The sequence below is a fragment of the Procambarus clarkii genome, chromosome 29, assembly GCF_040958095.1.
Source record: "Procambarus clarkii isolate CNS0578487 chromosome 29, FALCON_Pclarkii_2.0, whole genome shotgun sequence".
In the NCBI taxonomy this organism is placed as follows: domain Eukaryota; kingdom Metazoa; phylum Arthropoda; class Malacostraca; order Decapoda; family Cambaridae; genus Procambarus; species Procambarus clarkii.
The window spans coordinates 42,762,812-42,779,473 of record NC_091178.1 but is presented as its reverse complement, the minus strand read 5'-3'; positions in this window follow the sequence as shown (position 1 = coordinate 42,779,473).

The window sequence follows — 16,662 nt, the reverse complement described above, 5'->3', positions numbered from 1 at the left end:
GGTAAGGATTGCGATGTTGTATACCTTGACTTTAGCAAAGCTTTTGATACAGTGCCACATGAAAGACTGATTAAAAAAATAGAGTCTCATGGTATTGGGGGTGCTATATTAAGCTGGATTAGGGCATGGCTATACCAAAGGAAACAGAGAGTTAGTATAAATGGAATCAAGTCAGAGTGGGAAAATGTTGTAAGTGGAGTGCCTCAAGGCTCTGTCCTGGGACCTCTGTTGTTTATAATATATATAAATGATTTAGATTCAGGTTTGAGTAGCAACATTTGCAAATTTGCCGATGATACGAAAATCGGTAGGGAAATTAATTCGGAGGAGGACTCACTATCACTTCAAGTTGATCTAGATAGGGTTTTGAAATGGTCAAAGGATTGGCAGATGCAGTTTAATGCTGATAAATGTAAAGTTCTGAGGTTAGGTAATGATGATAGAGTTACAAGATACGAGCTAGATGGTGTTGTGATTGCGAAGTCGGATTGCGAAAGGGATCTGGGAGTTATGATTAGTAAGAATTTAAAACAAAAGGATCAATGCATAAATGTTCGTAATAAGGCAAATCGGACACTTGGATTTATTAATCGCAGCGTTAGTAACAAGACACCTGGTGTGGTTCTCAAGCTATATCTTGCTCTAGTTAGGCCCCATTTAGATTATGCAGTTCAGTTTTGGTCGCCATATTATAGAATGGATATAAATTCACTTGAACGTGTCCAGCGTAGGATGACTAAGTTAATTCCCCAAATTAGAAATCTTTCATATGAAGAAAGATTAACAAAGCTTAAGTTGCATTCACTGGAAAGGCGAAGAGTTAGGGGCGACATGATAGAGGTTTACAAGTGGGTGAATGGACTTAACAAGGGGGATATTAATAGGGTATTAAAAGTATCAACACAGGACAGAACACGAAACAATGGGTATAAATTGGATAAGTTTAGATTTAGGAAAGACTTGGGTAAATACTGGTTCAGTAACAGGGTTGTAGATTTGTGGAACCAATTGCCGCGTAACGTGGTGGAGGTGGGGTCCCTCGATTGTTTCAAGCGCGGGTTGGACAAGTATATGAGTGGGATTGGGTGGTTATAGAATAGGAGCTGCCTCGTATGGGCCAATAGGCCTTCTGCAGTTACCTTTGTTCTTATGTTCTTATGTTCTTAAAATGATCAGGGAAAGAGAAGGGCCTCAAAATAACAATTCACTTAGGGTATATTACACTAACAGTAGAAGTCTGATAAATAAAATTAACGAATTAAATGCTCTTGTCTGTACAGAAAAAATAGATATTATTGCACTTACCGAAACGTGGATGTATGTAGAAAATAGAGAACTATTAGCTGAATATCAAATAAATGGATTTAAATTATTTCACACAGATAGATATATTAGACGAGGAGGAGGAGTAGCCATATATGTTAGGGACAATTTGAAATGTAGTCTCAAAGAGGGAATCAAAACTGAGCCACACACAGAAACTATTTGGATAGAATTATACGAAAAAGCAAATAATATTATAATAGGAGTTATATATATATAGGCCACCAAACTTAGACAGAATGGAAGCAAAGCATCTATCGGATGAAATATCTAGGGCATCTAGATCTAACAGTATTTACGTCATGGGTGACTTTAATTTTAGTGGAATAAACTGGTTGAACAAAACAGGGAATAGTGAAGCAGAAGATTTTCTAGAATTAATTGACGATTGCTTTCTTACGCAACACATTAAGGAACCAACACGGGAAAATAATATTTTAGATTTAGTGTTAACTAACAGGGAAACACAAATTAATGACATGGAAATAGGGAGTGAGCTAGGGATCAGTGATCACAAAGAAATCAGATTTAGCATAGAATGGAATAGACCTGTAGGAGAAAATTCTGTTAAAGTGCCAGATTTTCGAAAAGCAGATTTTAATAGCCTTAGAATTTTTTGGGTCAAATTGATTTGAAAGTCTTGGGTATGGGGTGTGGGCCGGTCTTGGAGCGAGACATGAACCCAGCGATAGGTGACGTAAATGGGGATTTCGATGTGGATTCAATATATAACTTATTTAAGAATATTCTAAACAAAGCACAGGAACGTAGTATACCATACAAATTGAATAGATCGAATACCAATGACCCAAAGTGGGTAACAAAGAATTTGAAGAACCTTATAGGTAAAAAGAGAGCTTGAACATAAGAACAAAGGTAACTGCAGAAGGCCTATTGGCCTATACGAGGCAGCTCCTATTCTATAACCACCCAATCCCACTCATATACTTGTCCAACCCGCGCTTGAAACAATCGAGGGACACCACCTCCAACACGTTACGCGGCAATTGGTTCCACAAATCAACAACCCTGTTACTGAACCAGTATTTACCCAAGTCTTTCCTAAATCTAAACTTATCCAATTTATACCCATTGTTTCGTGTTCTGTCTTGTGTTGATATTTTTAATACCCTATTAATATCCCCCCTGTTATGTCCATTCATCCACTTGTAAACCTCTATCATGTCACCCCTAACTCTTCGCCTTTCCAGTGAATGCAACTTAAGCTTTGTTAATCTATCTTCATATGAAAGATTTCTAATTTGGGGAATTAACTTAGTCATCCTACGTTGGACACGTTCAAGTGAATTTATATCCATTCTATAATACGGCGAAAAAAACTGAACTGCATAATCTAAATGGGGCCTAACCAGAGCAAGATATAGCTTAAGAACCACACCAGGTGTCTTGTTACTAACGCTTCGATTAATAAATCCCAGTGTCTTATTCACCTTATTACGAACATTCATGCATTGATCCTTTTGTTTTAAATTCTTACTAATCATAACTCCCAGATCCTTTTCGCAATCCGACTTCGCAATCTCAACACCATCTAGCTCGTATCTTGTAACTCTATCATCATTTCCTAGCCTCAGAACTTTACATTTATCAGCATTAAACTGCATTTGTCAATTATTTGACCATTTCAAAACCCTATCTAGATCAACTTGAAGTGATAGTGAGTCCTCCTCCGAATTAATTTCCCTACCGATTTTCGTATCATCGGCAAATTTGCAAATGTTGCTACTCAAACCTGAATCTAAATCATTTATATATATTATAAACAACAGAGGTCCCAGGACAGAGCCCTGAGGTACTCCACTAACAACATTATCCCACTCTGACTGAACCCCATTTATACTAACTCTCTGTTTCCTTTGGAATAGCCATGCCCTAATCCAAGTTAATATAGCACCCCCAATACCATGAGCCTCTATTTTTTTAATTAGTCTTCATGTGGCACTGTATCAAAAGCTTTGCTAAAATCAAGGTACACAACATCACAATCCTTACCACTATCAACTGCCTCAACTATGCTGGAATAAAAAGTTAGCAAATTTGTTAAACATGAACGGCCATTTGTAAAACCATGTTGCGACTCATTTATTAATTTATGTTTTTCAAGATGGAGACGAATTGTATTTGCAATTATTGATTCAAATAACTTTCCCACAATAGACGTTAGGCTAATTGGCCGATAGTTTGACGCAAGTGATCTATCTCCTTTCTTAAAAATTGGTACGACATTAGCTACCTTCCATGACTCTGGCACTCTGCCTGACTCTATTGATTTATTAAATATGGTTGACAGTGGGTCACAAAGCTCCTCTCTGCATTCTTTAAGCACCCTGGCAAACACTTCATCTGGCCCTGGGGATTTGTTTGGTTTGAGTTTTACTATTTGTTTAAGAACATCCTCCCTGGTAACTGTTAGACTCGTCAACCTGTCCTCGTCCCCACCCACATAGACTTGTTCGGCTGAAGGCATATTGTTAAGTTCCTCTTTAGTAAATACAGATACAAAATATTTATTAAAAATACTACTCATCTCTTCATCACTATCTGTAATTTGACCTGTCTCAGTTTTTAATGGACCTATGCTTTCCCTAGTCTTAGTACGATATAACTGAAAAAACCCTTTAGGATTTGTCTTTGCTTGCCCTGCTATGCGAACTTCATAGTTTCTTTTTGCTTTCCTTATCTCTTTTATAACATTTCTAACCAGTTGAACGAATTCCTGTTCTAAAGTGACCTCCCCTTTTTTAATCCTTTTGTACCAAGCTCTCTTTTTACCTATAAGGTTCTTCAAATTCTTTGTTATCCACTTTGGGTCATTGGTATTCGATCTATTCAATTTGTATGGTATACTACGTTCCTGTGCTTTGTTTAGAATATTCTTAAATAAGTTATATATTGAATCCACATCGAAATCCCCATTTAAGTCACCTATCGCTGGGTTCATGTCTCGCTCCAAGACAGGCCCCCACCCCATACCCAAGACTTTCCAATCAATTTGACCCAAAAAATTTCTAAGGCTATTAAAATAAGCTTTTCGAAAATCTGGCACTTTAACAGAATTTTCTCCTACAGGTCTATTCCATTCTATGCTAAATCTGATTTCTTTGTGATCACTGTTACCTAGCTCACTCCCTATTTTGATGTCATTAATTTGCGTTTCCCTGTTAGTTAGCACTAAATCTAAAATATTATTTTCCCGTGTTGGTTCCTTAATGTGTTGCGTAAGAAAACAATCTTCAATTAATTCTAGAAAATCTTCTGCTTCACTATTCCCTGTTTTGTTCAACCAGTTTATTCCACTAAAATTAAAGTCACCCATGACGTAAATACTGTTAGATCTAGATGCCCTAGATATTTCATCCGATAGATGCTTTGCTTCCATTCTGTCTAAGTTTGGTGGCCTATATATATATAACTCCTATTATAATATTATTTGCTTTTTCGTATAATTCTATCCAAATAGTTTCTGTGTGTGGCTCAGTTTTGATTCCCTCTTTGAGACTACATTTCAAATTGTCCCTAACATATATGGCTACTCCTCCTCCTCGTCTAATATATCTATCTGTGTGAAATAATTTAAATCCATTTATTTGATATTCAGCTAATAGTTCTCTATTTTCTACATTCATCCACGTTTCGGTAAGTGCAATAATATCTTTTTTTTCTGTGCAGACAAGAGCATTTAATTCGTTAATTTTATTTATCAGACTTCTACTGTTAGTGTAATATACCCTAAGTGAATTGTTATTTTGAGGCCCTTCTCTTTCCCTGATCATTTTGCCAATTCCTTTCTCCCACAAACACGTACTTTTATTATCTCCTTCCTCCAAATCAATTCCCATACCTCTATCAGCTAACAGTTTAAACCCAAACAAACACCTCTAACCACGTCTTCCAACGAGTTCGCAACAGCAACAACCCCAGCTCTCGATAGATGCACCCCATCACGAGCATACATTCCATTTCTTCCATAGAAGTGTTCCCAGTTGTCTATGAAAGATATTGTATTTGATTTGCAATATCTTTCCAGCCGGCTATTGACACCAAGTGCCCTCGATATCCATTCATTTCCTACTCCCTTTCTTGGAAGAATGCCACATATGATCGGGATTCCTCCCTTGCTCCTAACTAATTCAATGGCTGTCCTGAATCTCAGTATTAGTTCCTCACTCCTAACTCGTCCAACATCATTACCCCCTGCACTAATACAAATAATGGGTTTGTTTCTATTTCCTGTCATAATATCATTCATGTTTCCAACAGTATCACCAATTCCAGCTCCCGGATAGCAAACCCTTAATCTGTTCCCCCTATCTCTGGCACAAAACGTTCTGTCTAAATACCTCACCTGGGAATCTCCCACAACCAAAATTCGCTTCGATTCTCCCTTTTCCTTTCGAGCAGTTTGAGGGACCTGCGCTTCAGTGCTCCCCGTTACTTTGTCTTTGCCACCTCGTTGAACAACAGGTTCAACACTGCACTCGTCCTCTAATACGTCAAATGCGTTAAAAGTTCTTAGGTGTAGGCTATTAGTTGTCGGTTTTGCCAAGGTCTTCTTAAGACCCCTGTCTTTCACAACTACCCAAGACGATGACTTCTTAATACTGGTCTCGTCAGTCCTTCTTAATGAGGTCCCGTCAACACTGGCCTCCTCCTTCGTTTCCTCCCGAAGTCGTAGCCGTCGTACCTCCCCCCGCAGGGAATCCATCTCTGCTCTCAGAGCTCCAACCAGACTCACCAAATCTTTTACTAATCCTTCCATTATTGCAATAATGATCCACAATAAACCACAATCATCAAGATCCCACACTTTCCCACATTAAACGTTAGGCTAATTGGCTGATAGTTTGACGCAAGTGATCTATCTCCTTTCTTAAAAATTGTTTACCATATTAGCTACCTTCCATGACTCTGGCACTCTACTTAACTCTATTGATTTATTAAATATGGTAGGCAGTGGCTCGGAAATCTCCTCTTTGCATTCTTTAAGCATCCAGGCAAAAACTTCATCCGGCCCTGGGGATTTGTTTGGTTTTAGTTTTACTATTTGTTATATTACATCCTCCCTGGTAACTGCTAAACTAGTCAACCTGTCCTCGTCCCCACCCACATATATTTGTTCGGCTGAAGGCATATTGTTAAGCTCCTCTTTAGTAAATACAGATATAAAATATTTATTAAAAATACTACTCATCTCCTCGTCATTATCCGTTATCTGCCCTGTCTCAGTTTTTAATGGACCAATCCTTTCCCTAGTCTTAGTTTGATATAACTGATAAAACCCTTTAGGATTTGTCTTAGCTTGCCCTGCTATGCGAACATCGTAGTTTCTTTTTGCTTTCCTAATCTCTTTTTTAACATTTCTAACCAGTTGAACGAATTCCCTTTCTAATCTAACTTCCCCATTCTTAATCCTTTTGTACCACGCTCTCTTTTTACCTGTAAGGTTCTTCAGATCCTTTGTTATCCACTTTGGATCATTAGTATTCGATCTATTCAATTTATATTGTATACTACGTTCCTGGGCTTTGCTTAGAATATTTTTAAATAGGCTATATTTTGAATCAACATCGAAATCCCCATTTCCGTCACCTGTTACTGGGTTCACATCTCGCCCACACCCCATCCCCAAGACATTCCAGTCAATTTGACCCAAAAAAATTCTAGGCTATTATAATCAGCTTTTCGAAAATCTGGCACTTTAACAGAATTATCTCCTACAGATCTATTCCATTCTATGATAAATCTGATTTCTTTATGATCACTGTTCCCTAGCTCACTCCCTATTTCCATGTCCTTAATTTGTGTTTCCTTGTTAGTTAACACTAAATCTAAAATATTATTTTAAAATTTTATATAAAAAAATATTATATTATATATAATATAAATATTATTTAGACTTGATATCAATATTAGTGTGCCACACAGACAACCACTATTTACTCTTGTGCCACTGAGACAACCGTAGTAGTGAATCTCTTCTCAATACCTGTACCAGATGTTAGCATCCTAAATCATTCACACACACACACACACAATACGTCACCTGTCAATCACTGTTATGGTATCAACACCATTGCTGGAGTGAGGAGTGACGATATCAGCGCCATCTATGGACCTGTACTCCAACTCCAAGGCATCAAGTTAGACGAAGACAACGTCATCTGTTGTAGGAGGTGTGACGCCTGTGAAAGACTCCTGCTTCATATCTCAGTTAGGAGGTGAGATCGTTGGTGATGATCTTTGGTGAGTGACGTGACGATATCAACCCCATCTAAATTTTATCCATTAACATTTCAACGTTCCCAAGTGAAAGGTTTCCATCCTATGTTCTCCTTGTCTTCCGTCTTGCTATTGACTTTTATGTTCACAGATGTGACGTAGAAGGTTATTGCACTCTGGAAATCAGTTTACCTTGGGCTGTCCAGAACTCTTGACGTTTCCTGCGAGGACAAGTGGCCGCCATCGGTATTAAGCACGCAGTTGGCTCTTGTAATTAGGCAATGATTGTGTGGACCGACGTACCCGGAATTTGGCCATGAGGAGTTACAAGACGACAATAGTGGGCGTCTGCTGAGAAGTGCTGCTAGTGTAGTACTAGAGACTTCTGTCAGGGTGTTAAAGACCCATGGAAGTGATTATTTGTGACCTCTTTCAATGTGTTGCTGAAGCTCTCTGCCAGTGTTTCTGGAGATTAAATGTGGGGTATTGGGACATTGTGACGATACGGTGTGTGGACTGGCTCATGTTGAGGAAGGTGAACTCGACGGTGAATAACACTGAGCGTGGACGACGTATACGTGAAGATAGTAGACTCACCGGGTTTTGAGGAACACTGCAGATATATTGAGTGTCCTGGGTGAACGCAACACTGTGTACATAGGTGTAGTTATACTTCCATAGATGATATATTGGTGAAGGTGTAATTGCATCTTGTTTACTCCCCTTTATTCCTTGCACTATTCCTTGCTACCGCCAATTCTTGAGAACTTACCTTTGACTTGCAGGTGGGATCATAGAAGAAGAGGCTCTAAGGCACATTACGCAGAACCCAGTTACTGGCTCACGCTGGCCATTACAATCACTAATGACAGGCCAAGGAAGGTTAAGAGCTGTCAAGCAGACAGATTAACACATTCCACGATCCCTTTGGACACTCCCACAGAAAACTTGTTGTGAGATACTATGATAATCCAAGATCGGGTAATTATTAATTACCAAATTAATGAGTGCACATTTTTTTAACAATACCCAGAAATTGTACTTGCATACAGATTCACACCCTGACACGCTCATACACCCAGCAGCTGCTGTAGATGATGGTCAGCGTGGCAGATAGGCTGTACATGTGAGCGAGGAGACCCAGTACTATACCCATATTAATGGATAGCTTCCACCTCCAGCTATCAGATGATCCATGTTAAATCTAGGAGTTAGGATTTGCAATACACAGGGCTGATCCTATCACACAGACAAGACCCTAAGAGCACCAGCACAATTTGCAACAATCACTGTTTAATGAGGTTTAATTTAATTCCCACACTTTTCAACGACGGATAATATCTTCAGCCATGTGCGATTTATATTTCTCCCATAACTCTGTTGGAGATGAAGGAGAGTCGGTGGTCAGTATGATTGCAAACAATGCACGAATTTGATTTGGATGTGTCGTGTTGGAAGCGTCATTAATGCCTACATTCCAGTGTCGGTCGTTCGCCAATAAATTCCGAGCTTGACTTGCACTACCGAAAGTGGCATGTATCTCAATGGCTGGAAAGATGTTGGACCGGGCACATTTACCAACAGCATACGAAGAAAGAAGCATTTTTCTTGATTGGGATGCACGGTGTACAGTCTGCCTATCGTAGTTTATTTGAATATGCCAGGATGTCCGTCGACTCGTTGTCCTCGTTTGCGTCGATCAAATGATTTGCTACTGGCATTCCATGTGTAATACGTAGGCACTTCCGAGTACAGCAGTGTTTTCGCAAACGTGTCATTTTGACATAACGTGAAGAAAACGGTTAACGTTGTAGCTGGTGGATTCATAGCTGTTTGTTGCACATTTGCAGCTGTGAAATAAACGTGTTGTCCATTTTTTTGTTTAAAAAACAAACAAAAAATACTAACGAAATATTTCAATTCAAACGCAGATCAATCGTTCACCCCTCAATTTCACTACCAATTGCACTGAAAAATAAGAAGAACAGTTAAAAAAACGAAATAAAAACAATGAAAAAGAAACAAATAAGCTATACCCACGAAATGAATGGTATGGTAGACAACACAGCTCAATTCCAACGCAACGTCACACACAATAATTAAATCTAAATGAAAATAAATAAAAATTTATGAAAATCAAATTTATCAATGCAATCGGAAACAGTGAAATGGAAACATAACATATTTTGTATATCGTGTCTTGCTCTTATGTGCAACAGATGGCGCTGTTGTTCAATAAACGCATGCTTTTTCCTGTCACAGATTTGGCATCTAAATAGTAAGTATATAAAAACACGCAAGTATTCGAATAGAACGTTGTGTTCAAATTTCAAAGCAATCGGTGAAGAACGTGTGGAAAGCGTGTGTTGATCTGCCGTCTTTCAGATGGCACTGTTTTAAAAAAAAAACATGTTTTTTCCTGTTATAGGTGAGGCATGTATATAGTAGGTATATGAAAACACTTGCCTATTCGAATGCAATTCTGTGTCAAAATTTCACAGGAATCGGTAAAGAGGTTTCGAAGATTTCCCTAACATGAAAAACGCCCGAAAAACAAATCTTAAAAAAAAAACATGTTTTTTCCCGTCACCGACCTGACATCTATATAGTATGTAAATAAAAACCCGCTCTGATGCGATGGGAACGTTCTGTCAAAATTTCAAGGCAATCGGTGGATAACTTTCGAAGATTAGCGATTTTGAACAAACGAACATTTCCATTTTTATTTATATATACTAGCTGTACCCGGCCATGCATTGCTGTGGCTCAGCAACGCATGTGCATTGCTGAGCCACAGCAACCTTCCCCTGTCTCCCAGTCCTCCCCACCATTCCCCCCTCCCTGGTCCCCTCGTCCTCCCAACTATTCCTCACTCCCTCGACCCTTTTTCCTCCCCTTCATCCTCCACTCCAGCATCCACTCGTCCTCCCCACAATCTCCTACTACCCCGTCCCCTAGTCCTCCCAACCATTCCCCTTCTCCCCCGTCCCCTTGTCCTCCCCACTATCCTGTCCCCTTGTCATCTCAACCATTCTCCATTCCCCTCGTCCCCACCATCCCCAACTCCCCTGTCCCCTCGTTTTCCCCCAGCATTACCGCCTCCCAAGTCCTTTCGTCCTCCCCACCATTCCCCATTTCCTCGTCTGATGATCAAATGATCTGATGTTCCCATCAGAAAATTGGGAACATCAAATGATCTGGGACAAGATTCACAAAGAAGTTAGGCAAACGCTTACGAACCTGTACATCTCTTCTCAATCTTTGGCAGCTTTGTTTAGAATTATTAAACAGTTAATGATGTTCGAAGCACCAGGAGGCTGTTTATAACAATAACAACAGTTGATTGACAAGTTTTCATGCTTGTAAACTGTTATTAAATGCAACTAAAGCCATCAATGTACACTCTCGTAAGTACTTGCATAACTGTTTCGTGAATCTGGCCCCAGATGTCCCCATCACTGAAATCTAAGAAAAAAAGTTAAAAAACGAAATGAAAAATAATGAAAAAATAGAAAAACAAACTATACTCAAGAAATGAACGGTATGGTTAACAAGAAAACTCAATTCCTACGCAATGTTACACAAAATAATTAAATCAAAATTAAAATAAATCGAAATTTATGAAAATTTCATTTATCAATGAAATCAGAGACATTGAAATGGAATCATAACATATTTAGCATAGCATGGTTGATCTTATGTGTAACATATGCCGCTGTTTATCAAAAACGCATGTTTTTACCTGTCACTGGGGTGGCATTTATATTGTAGGTATATGAAAAGACGCGCCTATTCGAATGCCACATTGTGTCACAATTTCAAAGCAATCAGTGAAGAAATTTCGGAGATTACAGCGTATGTTGCTCTTACGACCAACAGATGGCGCTGTTTTTCAAAATAAGCATTTTTTTCTTGTCATAGGTGAGGCAGGTATATAGTAGCTACATAAAAAGACGCGCCTATTCGAATGCAACGTTGTGTCAAAATTTCAACGCAACCGGTAAAGAGGTTTCGAAGATTTCCCTCGAATGAAAAACACAGTTTTTCAGAAAAAGCAGGATTTTTACCGTCACAGACGTGACGTCTATATAGTATGTATATAAAAACCTGTTCGGATGCGAATGGAACGTTGTTGGAAAATTTCAAAGCAATTGGTGAAGAAATTCCGGAGATTAGCGATTATGAACAAACGAATATTTCCATTTTAATTCATATAGATTTAACGATGTTAAGTTGTCTTACAAGACAACAAATAAGTTCTTGCTGTACAAATAATTTAAATGAATCCGTGTTCATATGGGCGAGAATATAAAGAGTAGAAATTCGTAATCAGGTATTCACTGGAATAGCAGGATTTAGCTGTATAAAATATTTCCAGCAAATAATAATATATGGATTAATCGACTATAAATCTATGATCAGGTAATAATTCTTATTAAAGAATGCTGAAGTAAAGTGAATTTAATGCAATTCACGTAAAGGTAAACATTTTCCCCCAGCTGTGTGGGCTGACGCAACAGTCCGCCATAATTTCTAGGGAAAATGAGTTATTACTACGCTTTAATAAAATGAACTCAAGATTACTAAACTATTGGTTAGTAGAGTTAGTGGATTATAATGCATAGTACAAGAATAGTTTCTTAAAGTACTAAGTGTTAATAAATAGATGTTGGAAATTTCCAACACTTGATTGTTCCTCAGATGACTGGACAATCATCCTACAAATCAGACTTCCATTAACTGAGCCATTACTGCTTCCACTATGCAGCACAATAGGCGTACACTCGTTTTTTTTAAACTTTCTCTAAGGGGTTTCACTACTCACGTTCAGAAGCTTACACGTGACTCTAATCTAGCATTGTTAACACTGAAAGTCCATCAGGGCAATACACATGGTCACTGGAATCTCCAAAACGTGTCGTAGTATCGTTAATTTATTCTTGCTGAAGGAAATTATGTCGTTTAAACTCCAGCAATATCTCAGCGTTCCGGTGCCAGTAATAATTACTGGTGTGAGGATAACAATACTTCAGGACAATGGCTAATAGAGGCCTTCCTTCGAGCTCTTGAAGACGGCCTGCTTTCTCCCTAAATGTCCTGACGAGAATGTCAGCACAAGGCGCTTCATTGAGCAGCTGCGGGCACCTTGTGGATCCTATGACTTCATTTCGTCTTGGTCAGTGAAAACCACAGGCCTCTCCCTCCACTTTTATACTCCTCTCTGATTCGTTGTGGCAAGAGTTTATGCTGGTGGAGCCAAGCCTGGCGTTACTGCTTCTCACATAGTGACTAGTTGTTCGAGGTGGAGGGTTTTGTGATCAGGCCTTCCAACGGTTTTGTGAGGGGAAACCTCATTTTCACCCCCCCCCTACCACTCTACAACAATATTTTTCCCACTGGTTGAGTAGTATGTCTCCCCTTGTAACAGACTTCTGCATTATCGATTACAGCTGACCCAGGTGCCCCGTGTCGCAACTGTTGTCCTCCTTGTACTCATCTCGTTGTAGCGAGTCCAATGATAACCAACTTGATAACTCCGTTATTTGGTATCTAAAGTTTAACTCTTGCAAGCTCAACATCAATAACATCAAGCAAAGACTTAGTGCACTGACAGAGCTCTCTCTCACACACAGAAACTCAGAAACAGAAACACTGCTAGAGACAGATAGACAGAGATAGAGAGAGGCAGAGATAAAGATAGAGGAAGAGAATGGGAGAGACACGGAAATGATAGACCAATAGGCAGATGAGTAAAAAAATAATCCGTAGGAGCCGTGATGAGGGTTTGAACCTATATGCTGGTGTTCCCAAACACATGCTCTCTGTGTATTGAGGGAGGAGCGTCAGAGGTAGAACATTCCGAGATGACAGAGCCAAGCTTGTACTAAAGAGGCACCCTTCTTGAGCCCGGATGGGCACATGTATAAGCAAGTAGATGGGGTCGCCATGGGTTCTCCCGTAGGTGTCCTGTTTGCTAACTTCTACATGGGTACCATCGAGCAAAAAGTCTTAGTCGACATGAACTTGAAACCGGCCATATACTGCAGGTATGTTGACGACATTTTTACACAGGTACCTGATGTCAGACATCTGCAGGAGCTGAAGGAGGCATTTGAGCACAGTTCCGTGCTGCGTTTCACTTACGAGATGGAATAGGATGGAAAGCTGCCCTTTCTAGATGTAACAGTCATGGAAAAGAGCGGATGTTTCCAGACTGCAGTCTACACTAAGGAAACGAACATAGGAATGTGCCTAAATGCCAACAGCGACTGCCCAGACAGGTACAAGAGGAGTGTTGTTAACGCATATGTCGACCGTGCTCTAAGCCACAGCTCAGAACTGAAGCAAGTCGACGAAGAACTCTGTAGGGTAAGGCAGGTCCAAGTCAACAACGGCTTCTCCAATGGTTTCGTCTAAGACATCATAAGAAGGAAAGTGAAACGCCATGCAACCTTTGAAGAGACAACTAACACAACACCTATACCCCCTATTAGACTATTTTACAGGAACTTCTTTTCCATAGCTCATAAAACAGAGGAAAGGGTCCTGAAAGATATTGTTAATAGAAACGTTATCCCTACAGACAAAAATCAGAGGATACAACTGACGATTTACTATAAAACCAGAAAAACGGCCAGCCTAGTCATGAGAAACTCTCCAGGCACAAAGCAAAACGCTTTAAAAGAGACCGACGTCGTCTATGCCTTCAAATGCCCACTTGGGGACTGTAAGCTCCAAAAAACCCAGTATATAGGCAAGACAACAACATCTCTTTCTAGGCGTTTAACAATGCATAAACAACAGGGCTCCATTAAGGAACATATAATCTCTTCCCACAACCAAACCATCGCCAGAGAAATCCCAGTAAACAACACAGAAATCATCGATAGATACAGCGATAGCAGGTGGCTTGACGTTTGCGAGGCACTACACATCAAGAAGTCAACACCAGCAATCAACAGCCAATTATTGCACAACTATATTCTACCCACCTCAAGACTCCGCTCCAATATAGAAGCATCAAGAAATATGGACCAATAGGCTTTCTACAAACACTTCTATTCAATACCCATTGTTTCTGTTCTGTCTTGTGTTGATACTTTTAATACCCTATTAATATCCCCTCTTGTTCTGTCTTGTGTTAATGCCACATCACCCCTCCCACCTCACTCAAATGTAGATATAAAATCAGAGATACGTAAGTTCTAATCAGTTGTGTATTTGTGAAGTCTTTGAAAATGTAATAAGTTTTACGAAACGCGCCCGTGTCGCGTCAGACTAGAAATAAAAATGAATTTTGGAGAAGTGATTTTTGATTTACCTCCAACAGTGAAGCGTAATGTACGAAAGATTGAGAAAATTCGTGTTAGAATTATTAATCTTACTTTTTCGGTCATATTTAATAATATATGTCTACAGGAAAGACTGCTATCAAAATATATATATATATATATATATATATATATATATTTATATATATATATATATATATATATATATATATATATATATATATATATATATATATATATAGATATAGATATATATATATATGTCGTACCTAGTAGCCAAACCGCACTTCTCAGCCTACTATGCAAGGCCCGATTTGCCTAATAAGCCAAGTTTTCCTGAATTAATATATTTTCTCTAATTTTTTTCTTATGAAAGGATAAAGCTACCCATTTCATTATGTAAGAGGTCTATTTTTTTATTGGAGTTAAAATTAACGTAGATATATGACCGAATCTAACCAACCCTACCTAACCTAACCTATCTTTATAGGTTAGGTTAGGTTAGGTAGCCGAAAAAGTTACGTTAGGTTAGGTTGGTTAGGTAGTCGAAAAACAATTAATTCATGAAAACTTGGCTTATTAGGCAAATCGGGCCTTGCATAGTAGGCAAAGAAGTGCGTTCTGGCTACTAGGTACGACATATATATATATATATATATATATATATATATATATATATATATATATATATATATATATATATATATATATATATATATATTTCTTACGTTCTTCTTCACTGTCGAGGGTAATGTCGATAAAGTAACTCTCCAAAATTCATTCTTTTTATTCATGGTCTGACACCAGAACGCATTTCGTAATTCCTTATTACATTTTCAAAGACTTAATTTACACACATGTTGTTGTTTAAGATTCAGCTTCTTGGAACAAAATGTTCGAAGTAGCACGGGCTATGGCGAGCCTGTAGTTTACCTGGCACAGGAGCGGGGCAAGTAGCACCGGCTATGGTGAGCCCGCAGTGAACTTACATGGCACAGGAGCGGAGCGGTTACACACAAAATACATTCATACTTATATTCGTTATATTGGGTGAGATGATATGGCACATAAGTTTTTGGTGAGGTGAAACAGAAGACAAAACACGAAACCATGGGTATGAGAACATAAAAATGGAAGTAACTGCAGAAGGCATATTGGTCCATACTTCCTCATGCTACTTCTATATTATTTCGGGGTCTTGAAGTGGGTAGAATATAGTTCTGCATTAATTGGCTATTGATTGCTGTTGTTGAATTTTTGATGTGTAGTGCCTCGCTAATGTCGAGTCTCCAGCAATAGCTGTATTTATCAATGATTTCTGTTTTGCTTGTTAAGATTTCTCTGGTGATGGTCTGGTTGTGAGAAGAGATTATATTTTCCTTGATGGACCCTCTCGTTTGGGCATAATTAATCGCCTAGAAAGAGACGTTGTTGTCTTGCCTATAGACTGAGTTCTTTGGGGCTTACATTCCTCAAGCCGGCATGTGAAGGCATAGACGACGTTGGTTTCCTTCAAGACATTCTGTTTGGTGTCTGGGGAGTTTTTCATGAGTAGGTTGGCCGTTTTTTTGTTTTTGTAGTAAATTGTCAATTGTATTTTAGAGTTTTGTCTTTAGGGATAACGTTCCTATGAGCAATATATTTCAGGACCTTTTCCTTCATTTCATGAGTAGTCGAAAAGAAGTTCCTGTAAAAAGTCTAATAGGGGGTACAAGTGTTGTGTTGGTTGACTCCTCAGAGGTTGCATGGCGTTTCACCATTCTTTTTATGATGTCTTCAACAAGACCTTTAGAGAAGCCGTTGTTGA